This window comes from Panthera tigris, chromosome F3 (genome assembly GCF_018350195.1).
Source record: "Panthera tigris isolate Pti1 chromosome F3, P.tigris_Pti1_mat1.1, whole genome shotgun sequence".
In the NCBI taxonomy this organism is placed as follows: domain Eukaryota; kingdom Metazoa; phylum Chordata; class Mammalia; order Carnivora; family Felidae; genus Panthera; species Panthera tigris.
This window is the reverse complement of record NC_056678.1, coordinates 62,653,158-62,663,218: the sequence shown is the minus strand read 5'-3', so window position 1 is coordinate 62,663,218 and position 10,061 is coordinate 62,653,158. Positions and strand designations below refer to the sequence as shown.

At 46.3% G+C, this 10,061-nt stretch overlaps 1 long non-coding RNA gene across 2 annotated transcripts; it reads right to left on the bottom strand.

The window, feature by feature from the left end:
• On the bottom strand, nucleotides 1–5,392 carry LOC122235935. Of its 2 annotated transcripts, none has more exons than XR_006214075.1 (4): nucleotides 5,311–5,392; nucleotides 3,539–3,680; nucleotides 271–571; nucleotides 1–160 (listed from the first exon to the last, which is right to left on the bottom strand). It is a non-coding gene; the product is annotated as an uncharacterized LOC122235935 (long non-coding RNA). The 2 variants fall into 2 exon arrangements; XR_006214074.1 differs by having other exon boundaries at nucleotides 1–157.
• Between the last annotated feature and the right edge of the window lie 4,669 nt (nucleotides 5,393–10,061).

The following is a 10,061-nucleotide window of genomic DNA, read 5'->3' as shown; positions in this document are numbered from 1 at the left end:
CCGAAATCAAGAATCGGACGTTTAACTGCCTGAGCCGCCCAGGCGCTCCTTGGTTTCACTCTCTTACTGTGGAATGGTGTTGGGAGTACCAAGCCAGAATTTACGGAGGTTCTCTCTGCTGTTACTGCCTTCAAAATCACTTTGTGCGATACGATTCCTTCTTGTGGAAAAGAAAAAGTAGTAAGAACAACTTGAGTGCAGAGTGAGCTCTATTCCTAGTAATGAAACTCCACCCCACCTCCCCTACCCCCCAAAATGCATGTTTCTTACCTGGCACCTGAAAATCTGAGTTCTTTCCATTATCTGATAAATCATGTTTTTTATCGCTATGAAATACAGACAAGGGTCTGTTGATGATGGACGGTAGAATACTGGATTAGAGAGGGCCCATCTCAGTCTTCCTGGGGGTTATTCCTTGCTATCCAGTTTGACTCCTGCTTCAAGGACAGGAATTCTGGGAAGCTTTGTAGAGGGTTTGTAGTGGGAAAGAAAAGCCCCAGAGACTCTTGATGTTTAAGAACCACATTTGTTGTTGTTGTTGTTGTTGTTAGTGATTCATAAATGAGTTTACCTGTGGATAGGTGTCATAGGTACAACTTTAGATATAGGCTATATACAGATTTCTTTCTTCCTTAGGCTAGGAAGTAACTCTATCCCATTCTATTTAACAACTGGACTGATGCTATATTCTCTATGTCTTTGATTACAAAAGGATCTCCATTTGTAAACATTTACATTCTGTAATTGAAAAGAAAGCATATTTATTCACAAGCATGTATTTTCTCATTTCTGAGACTTTTAGAAAGGGAAAATGGTTTTTTATTTGTGGCCTATGAGTAAGATTATAAGATATTAAAAAAAACCCCAATAAATAAAAAACAATACAAAAAATCCCATCACATGCTTTAGTTCTGAGCTTGGCTGGATGCGTGGGGATTTGAAAAGAATAGCTACGAGGAATAGGAGGGAAGGAAAAGAAAGGAGGGAGTATTTGATTTCAAGACAGTACTTGTTTTTTTCCCTGCTTACAACTGGAGGCAAGCTCATTCCAGAGAGATTTACAGAGAAATCCGTTATAACGAGTTAAGGGTAAGTCATTTCATTCTTGGTCATCTACGACAATTCCGGCACAAGGAGGGGATCAGAGCTGGATTTTAAAGTTCAGAGTAGAAATGGATGAGGAAGATAGCAAATAGCCAGCCAGGGAGAGAGCTGGCAGATTGTTAGTAAGGGACTGGATCAAAGACTGTACAGGAATAGGGTTATCACGACCAGGCTGTCCTGCCGAGTGTCCAGAAACCAAACTATCCACAACAACAAAACAAAAGTCAAGACGAGAGCACTGGAGTTCTTGGAAGCACACATGGAGATGTGGACAGAAGGACGATGTGATGACAACTATCCTTTACAAAATACAACAATTTAACAGCTTGAATAAATGACATTGCGATCCTCCCAAATGCTGTCCTGGCTTCTCTGTCATTTTTAACTGCTCAGCCGTTCAAAGTCTGCAGCGGCTTGAAGGTCACTTTTTCAGTGGAGGCCAAGTTGAAGTTGAAGCCAAGTCTCTGGAAATACAAGCAACTAGGTCTTTCCCGCAGGGTGCGGGGTTGGGGGGTAGATGGCGGGGGGCGGAGGGGGGGGGCTGCCAGCAGTGCTCCAATGCCTTGAAGCCCCCGGGGCTCAATTTTCTCTGGCTGTCACTCCCAGAGTCTAATGAGTACTGAACCTACAAGACCCAGACCCTTCCCTCATCTCTACAGGGGTGAGCTCTTCATGGAACAGCCACACACCTGAGTTTCCACTCTTTCTTCCCTCACGTGGCACCACTGAGCCCTGGACCTTTCATCTGGAGTCCGTGGACCTGGCCCCAGAATGGGACTATTCTGACTTCCGGGAGTTTTAGAATTGACAAATACTGATCTCTTGCTCCTAGAGGAGTTGAGGTGGCCGAAAGGTATGGGCTGAGTTCCACTCAGATCATCGAATTCCTGAATTGTCCAGACCTCTGAATTTCAAACAACCAAACAGATTGGTGTCGGTGGTTTCTTCAAGATAATCTGGGGACAACTGCCTAACAATCGAAAGAAGTTGGAGTTGTTTTGGAGTTCTGCATTGCTTGTGGTAGGCAGAATTCAAAACGTGCCCCATGATCTTTGCCCAGAGTGACTCTCATGGTTGCGTCATCTTTGGGCACAGTTGACCTTCAGATAGGGAGATGATCCCAGAATTTTGAAGTGGGCCCAGTGTAAACACACGAGCCTTTATAAGCAGAAGAGAAATAGAGCTCAAGTCAGACCAAAGCTAGAGTAGATGGGAGTCTGTGGCTGCTCAAGAAACAAACCATCATATTGTGAGAAGGGCCATGTGACTGGAGAGGACAGGTGTCCTGTAGAAGCCGAGGTTGGTCCCCTACCTGACAAACACCAGGAAAAGAGGGACTTCAGACCTCCTGTGCAAGGAGCTAGAATCCTGCCTGGCCAATACCTTGATTTTAGCCCAGTGAGACTCTGAATCAGGCTGTGCTGGGGTTTTTTTTAAATTTTTTAAAAATATTCATTTATTTTTGAGAGAGAGAGAGGGAGACACAGAATCTGAAGCAGGCTCCAGGCTTTGAGCTGTCAGCACAGAGCCCGACGCAGGGCTCGAACTCACGAACTGCAAGATCATAACCTGAGCTGAAGTCGGTAGCCTAACCGACTGAGCCACCCAGGTGCCCCCAGGCTGTGCTGATTCTAATATCAACCGTGCTGGACTTCTGGTTTACACAATCGAGAGACAATACATTTTTTAAACTGCTAACTTTGTGACAATTTGTTATGGCAGGCAAACAATTCCTTACATCAAATTAAATTCCAGTTGGAGCAGTGATGAATAAATATAATTAATTACAAAATAAATTATATCTGTACAATAAATTATCATAAAACCAAACGAAAACACAAACTGGGAAAAAAATATTTGGCACACATGTTGAGAGTCAATGGTGTAATTAACCTAATACTTAAAGAAGGTGCATAAAATCAGGGTGAATTCTAAAGATGCTTAATCTCACCCATAATAAAATGAACTCAAAACTATGCAAGTTACTATCTTTTCACTGATCACATTAGCAAATTTCGGAAAGGTTTTGTATGGGGGTGAAAGAACAGGCATTTTTATTTAATCCTGTTTGTGATGTAAATCGTTTGCCCCTTTGAAGAACAATTTGACAGTCTGTCAAAATTTCAAATGCACATATCATTAGCAACTCTACTTTTGCAAATGTATCCTGAAGATACAAACTCATAAGTATGTACCAAGATATCTATACAGGGCTACCATCACCGCTCTAAAACCGTTAGTGCTGAATGTGCGTTAGAACTTAAAATTGCCTGCATTTTAGAAAGATAAGTCTGTGCATACAACACAGTATTTTTTTTTTTGCAACAACTCCAGTGGGAGTTGGGATAACAACCTGTAATGAAACCCAGTAACATGTCAGCAAAAAGATATATGAATTCACATTAAGTAGTATAAAGAGTATAAATAGCCTTACATTGGTTCAAGCTATAGTTTAGCTGCCAAATGAGCGTGCCAAAAATTTGAAGAGACTTGCATTTTTTAAAGCTGTTCGGGCTTCGGAATTGCAGACAAGGATTTTAGACAAGAACATTCATTGCAGCATATTTTTTTTGGTCCTGTAACAGCAAAAGAGTAGAAACAACTTAAACATCTTTATCTAGCCACGAGGGTACTGGGTAAAGAACGATGTCATAGCCGTAAAAATGTAATGAAAATATTTAAAGTAATAAAATGATTAAAAATCCTTAAGTAGAAAGACTGTAAGGAGGTATATATGGGTTGATGTTATTAAGTGAATAAAGAGATGCTGTGAAGTGTGTATATTTTGCTTCCATTTGTGTTACATGCGCACACACACACATGCACACACACACACAGAATCTCGAAGGACAGAAAGAAACCAGGGTTTTGTGACAGTGACTGGTTTTTCTGGGAAGATAAACTAGACAGGGGCTTTTCTCTGCGTTTCTCTTGCACTGACTTTGTAGTTTATATATTTTATCTTTAATTGCCAACATGTATTACTCAAAAAGAAAAAAAAATCTCGAGGATATTAAATGGTTGGCTCAGATTTCTCTGTCCCCAGGTATCCAACACGGCCCTTGCCACCTCTCTGAGGGTGGATATTTGGGAAGACGGCCCTGAGTAGCAGAGAAAAAGTGACGGGAAGAAATTGAAATATTTTATAGATGTTCAGTTTTAACCACAGGCGGTAGAAGGGGATCACCTCTTCTACATCATGAAATTACATATCCTGTCATAGTACATATAATTCTTTACCAAAACCCAGATTACTTGCCCCTTCCGCCTGGAAACAAAGAAAGACAAATGGAGAGTTCTCTGGAAGGCGACTGAAATTAGGAGTGTCGTGGCAATGGAGGGAATTGGAACGTGAACTCGAAAATGATACACTGGCTCGATTTTTACATTCAAAAGGAAGCGAAAGAACAAATGAAACAAGGATTCAAAATGTTAGCTCGTGGGGAAAAAAGCTCTGGAACAGTTGGAGTCTGTGGCGGGGGACGCACAGGTGCAGCCTGGGAGCCAGGTGGCCCAAGGGGCCCCGCCGCGCGTCTCGGCCAGTAGGGGTCGCCCTCCCGCCGGGAGTGGCGCGGGCCACGGAGGGCAAGCGTGCCGGGGACCCGCTGCGCGGTGGGCCGGGCCGCAGGGGTCGTCGCGGGTGGAAATCAACTCTGGGAATCTGTGGCCCCCCCGCTGGGTGCTCGCTCTTCTGCCCGCCGCGCGGTGGAGGAGGGTGGTCTTGGTCGAGGGGCGAGCGGGTGAGCGCCCTCCCGCGGACCCCACCGGAGGCACCTGCCGGCTCCACCCGGGGCGGTGGCGACCCGATCCCCTAAGCTCGCCGCCCCCCATCCCCCCGCCCCATGGCGCCCCGCGGGGGGTGGGGGGAGAGGGCTCAGCGAACGTGCAGTTGAATCAACCAGATTCAGCAGCAACCGGAGTCCCGCCGCCACGCAGATCCAAGCAGTGATCCAGGCGTGATGGGCACGACCAGCTCTGACTCCGCTCAGAACGGGAGCCGGTGGTCCTGACCCCGGGGATCCGGGATGGTTTCCAGTTGTGTGCCGTGTACCCTTCTCTCCGCGGAGAGGAGATCTGATTATCTTCTATTTAGATCTAATGATCAAGTGGGACAGGAACTGGGGGGAGGGAGCTTGTGGAGCGCACTGGCTGGCTTCTGTCAGTTCTTGCTGGGCGACTAACCGATTGGAGGGAAGAATCATTTACCTTTCGAATATGGATGGGATCAAAGACCACCAGAACTCCAGTGCCTCATCCTGTTGACTCTGTTTCTGGATGTTTGGCTCATTTGCCTTTCCAGCGCAGGCCCACGAAGAGGCAAGGCTTTAGACATTAACCGATACATTTTGTTACTTTTGGAAGCCGGCACCTACAGTCTGTGCTGGTGCTAGATTTAACGGGTTTAATTAAAATTACACAGCACTGACTGTATTTCCCTATACTCTGTATTAACTAGAATAGCTCTTTAGTGCTTGAGAGCACCTTGGCCACACCCAGCGAATCCTCAGCCTTCCAGGCACCCCAACCTCCGGGAAGAGACACTGCCTTCCACCCAGCGGCCCCTAAATGGTGCCCATGAGCTCAGAGACAGTCTTGGAGAAAGCTATGTTAAACAATTAAATAACATTAACCAGATACTGGGTACAGCTCTAAGTATGCGATGTGTATTTTTCTGGTGATTTTAACGCTATGGCGTAGGCACCATCATTATTCACGTATTACATACGAGGCAGAGGGTAACTTGCCCAAGGTATAGAGCTAGTAAGCAATAGCGTCAGGGTTCAACCCCGGCCAGTCTAGTTTCCAGATTCTGTACTTCTAACTCCTACATTAAATCTCTCAGGGCAGCACACTATATGCAATTTCCCTTCAGGGGAGGTCCCTTCCGCAAGATAGAGCAAATGTATCTGCATAGAAGGTAGACAGTTGACCCTGGGGATACTGGACACCACGCCCTCTATCTTCTTTTCCTTGGAAAAGAATAGTGCGTTTCCCTTGTTTGGGAGGAGGGGCCTAATCTTGTCTTACTAGTTGCAGCTAACAATACCACGTTTGTGTTCCGTTTACAACTTGGAGATTACACTATGCGCAACTAAATGCTGGAATCCTGCTTGATCCTACGCTGGACAGGGAAGCATTTTTCTCTGGCCTCTTTTCAAGGTAACTTCTATAGTCTAGATGTATCCTTGGAGTGAAAGTCTTCACTTTTCTGCCTCGTTTTGTCCTTGAAGTACAAAATCGTGGTGGCAAAACACGAGGGGAGGTGGAATAGGGTGAATGGGGGAGGAATGGGTATTGCATATTATGAAAGGAACATTTCTATGGTGAGAAATGCTGCTGGGCATGGATGTTTTATTTTATTTTTTTTAAATTTTTTTTTAACGTTTATTTATTTTTGAGATAGGGAGAGACAGAGCATGAACGGGGGAGGGTCAGAGAGAGAGGAAGACACAGAATCCGAAGCAGGCTCCAGGCTCTGAGCTGTTAGCATCGAGCCCGACGCGGGGCTCAAACTCCCGGACCGCAAGATCATGACCTGAGCTGAAGTCAGACGCTTAACCGACTGAGCCACCCAGGCGCCCCTGGGCATGGATGTTTTAATAGGATTCAAAGTCTCGGGATACTACAAAAATTGGATTTTTTTCAGGCTGGAATAGGCAATTAGTAATACTTGGAATGAATGAATCAATGTGTCAGCGTTTTCCTTCTTTACAAAAATCAGTCAAACCAAAACCTCTTTAGTCCGTTCACCCAGGCAACTTACAACTCCAGTGTTTTGCTCTTCTTGTAGCAACATTCAGAAGACCTGTCTTGAATGTCTGTCTTCAATGCCTCTCCTCCCTTGCTCTCTTTTTTTTTTTTTTTAATTTTTTTTTTTTTAAATTTTTATTTATTTTTGAGACAGGGAGAGACAGAGCATGAACAGGGGAGGGTCAGAGAGAGGGAGACACAGAATCTGAAACAGGCTCCAGGCTCTGAGCCGTCAGCACAGAGCCCGACGTGGGGCTCGAACTCACGGACCGTGAGATCATGACCTGAGCCGAAGTCGGTCGCTTAACCGACTGAGCCACCCAGGCGCCCCTCCCTTGCTCTCTTAAATCCACTTCAGACTTTCACTCTCACCCCTCTACCCAAACAGCTCTTAACCACCTCAACAATGACCTTCACTGCTTCTTGGCATGGAGTCTATCTTCTGGAGCCTTCAGCAGCGTTTGACTCCGTGGATCACTTCTACTTTAGCGAAACCTTTTCTCACTTAGCTTCCAGGACTCGGTGCTTTCCTTCCTGATGGTCCTTCTACCTTGCCAGTGATTCCTTCGCAAGTTCCTTTTCCCTTTGACGTCTAAATGTTGGGGTTCTCTGGGGTGCATTTTCTTCGTCCTTGTTCTTTGTATACACCTCCAGATCCACCCGGCCCCTTGGTCCACGCTGCTGTGTGGCTAGAGATGCTGTCATTATAAACGATCTACCAGAGCCCCCCGCCATCTGGCTTCCAGTTGGTTTTAGCCATTGGAAGGAGGAGGTGAGATGGCAAGATGGGAGAAAAGGAGGATTGGAGTATTTACTTCCTTGGGTCCCTCCCTGCTGGGCCAAAGTTGGGAAGAGGCAATGTTTTACTGAAGGCCACAGCCTCAGCAGGTGCCCTCTTATAGCTACAGCCACAGCCACAGCTCTCTTTGGATTCTGGTGTCTGTTGTTTCTTCTTGCCTTTCACTTAGGAAATTTCCGAGGATTTTAGGAGCTCTGTGCCAGGAATGGGGGACGAAGACCAAATGTGTATTTCTTATTACTAATCACAGTAATCACCATAACATGTCCAAAAGTGAGCTGGTTTTCAAGGTACAGTTCTGGGGGCGCCTGGATGGCTTAGTAGGTTAAGCATCTGCCTTCGGGTCAGGTTCATGAGTTCGAGTCCTGCATTGGGCTCTGTGCTGACAGCTCAGAGCCTGGGGCCTGCTTCAGATCTGTGTCCCCATCCCCCCCTGCCCTTCCCCTGCTTGCACTCTGTCTCTCTCTCTCAAAAATAAACATTAAAAGTTTTGTTTCTTGTGTGCCCTTTGTCACTCTGACCATCCATCTCAGCTCATCTGGACGTCATCCTGCGGTGCCTCGAAATCTCATTTCAGTCCTGAGGACAGGCAGCGCAGCATAGGCCAGGAACCTTCCAGGTCTTCCATATACTCCGCTGACTTTCTGAGTGTGGCTTCAGCCCACAGGGGAGGCCTGTTTCGGTGATGTGGAAATCGCAGCAAAAGAGTCTCTTTATTACCATTTAATTCCTGATGATGAGACTGACCGCCAGATAACCACCATCGTTTCACAAAGCACATTGCAGCCACTTGAGCAAGATTGCCGGGAGGACGAGGTAGAACCCGAGTGTTGCTAGGTGGCATGAGGGAACATTCTAGAGCAGTGAATGGGGGTTCGTGGCCTTCCACTGACAGGGAGCTCATTCTTGCACGCTCTGAAGCTCGCTGGGGCCTCTCATGTATCTAACGAATGGTAATAAAGCAACGGCTATCTGTTCTGGCACTGTACCAGACTATCTGTATTAGCTCACAAGCCTGCGAGGCACCTGGGATATCTCCATATTCCAGAGGGGGTGACTAAGGTACAGAGGAGACTCTACTTACCTAAGGTCAATAAATAACCCACTGCTACCCTTTCCCTTCCCACGTGTGCACTATTTGAGACACGTGCACACAGGGATTACCGGATAGGCTTTATTTCCGGCAAACTGGGCCTGAGGCTCCCAGTAGATTTTGCTGGTCCTTTCTCTGTGAACTGAGATCACCCTGCACGGATGCATGTCGTCAGCCTTCGCTCTGGTGGCAGAGCCTGACTTACGGGCGCAGGAAAGAGAATTTGCACGGCCTGGGGGCAGGCCAGCTCTGGGTGAGCTCAGCGTGTCCGCTCATTCCCTTTGTTTCATGGCGTGTGTGAGTCACCCGGCATCCCACAGGGCGGACCGGCAGAGGTGGCCGGAGGTCCAGCAGCTTCTGGGCGATGTCGTGGAGCCACACGTCATGGAGCTTTTGGAAACTTTGGGTCTATATATTCTTGTGAGAGAAAAGAGTGGAAAGGCAGTAATGTATTGCTGTGGAAATAGTTTTGACCTCATGGGCCCTCTGCCCGAGTTTCCTGGATCACACTTCAGGAACCATTGTTCCAGCACCAACTACTGCTTCTTGGTGTTCCCCCTGGGTTCATCAGGTAAACTTTTGCTCCCAGAAAGTTCTGGAAGGGGTCAGAACAGCGGGTGCAATGAAATTATAACGAGGGAGGGGCCCGCGAGGCTGTGACTTTCTGCTCTCGTTCTTTTTCTAATATTGATTTATGTGTTGGGGACTCTGAGTTTTTGTTCCGAGATTTCCTTGCCGAGGGACTTAGTGCAAGTTCTAAAAATAAGATGGCAACATAGCTCTCTCAGCTCTTCTGAGCGCTCCTTGAGGTGGGGCTCATTACTCTTTTGGGGGGAAGTTCTGGGTCAGTATTTATAAAATGCTTAGAACAGTATCTGGCATACAGCAGCTACTGCTATATTAGTGTTTATTAAAATAAATAAGTAAAAAATAAATAATGAGTTGCCAAGGGCCGTGATGGTGAGTCTAAGGCTATTTACCTGACCTTCCCCAGAGGATATTAGGGGCTTCTCATTTAACCACACAAGGAACTAGATTTCCTTTATGAATTCTGCCCCGATGGGGACATTGTGATAGCCTGAAAGCCAAAAAAAAAAAAAAAAACCCCAAAAAACAAAAAAACAAAACAACCCAAGGAACTCAATAGGGTTTGTGCTTTAAGGGATCACAGACTTCTGTCCTGCTGACTAGGGAAGAAGAAAGGCCTCGGACTTCTTTTATTCGGGGCGGAGGCCAAACACGGGCTAGCTCAGGAACGTCAGCATTTTCTATTCCTCACTTCAAGGAAAAGAATTAAGGTTAAGATGATGAAGA